This window comes from Solanum tuberosum, unplaced genomic scaffold, assembly GCF_000226075.1.
Source record: "Solanum tuberosum cultivar DM 1-3 516 R44 unplaced genomic scaffold, SolTub_3.0 scf00434, whole genome shotgun sequence".
Classification (NCBI taxonomy): Eukaryota; Viridiplantae; Streptophyta; class Magnoliopsida; order Solanales; family Solanaceae; genus Solanum; species Solanum tuberosum.
In genome coordinates, this window is record NW_006239359.1 from 342,794 (window position 1) to 343,299 (window position 506).

Below are 506 nucleotides of genomic sequence, written 5' to 3' on the forward strand. Positions count from 1 at the left end.
TGTCTGAATGTGAAACTGATTCGAAGAATATAAAAACTTCATCGTTAAACTAGAAACAAGTTGTATAAATATTGAATCTTTATTGTTAGTATTCTAAATACAAAGTGGTTTGTCTAGTTGTGACAAAAGGGGGGGAAAACACTAGTGACATAAAATTAGTGGTTTTTGTGCCTGCAATAGGTGTTTATATGGATTAAATTTCCAAAAGAAGGCTTTGTGTTGCCAATATGTATTTTGATGGTATACAATATGAAAGCATGGGAAAAAATATGTGGAAAATAATTTCAAATACTTGAAAAATATTTTTGAGAACATATTTAAAATGTGGGGGGTTCTTTACTTATGATAAAGACAAAATTAGACTTACTATCTAATTTAAATTTGAAAGTACAAGATATGAAATTTAATGACAATCTTGTATTATGTTAGACCCACAAAATTCTTCGAGTATATTTGATATTGTGGTCGTTGAGTCTCTCTTTACTAGTATATGATATGACTAGTAT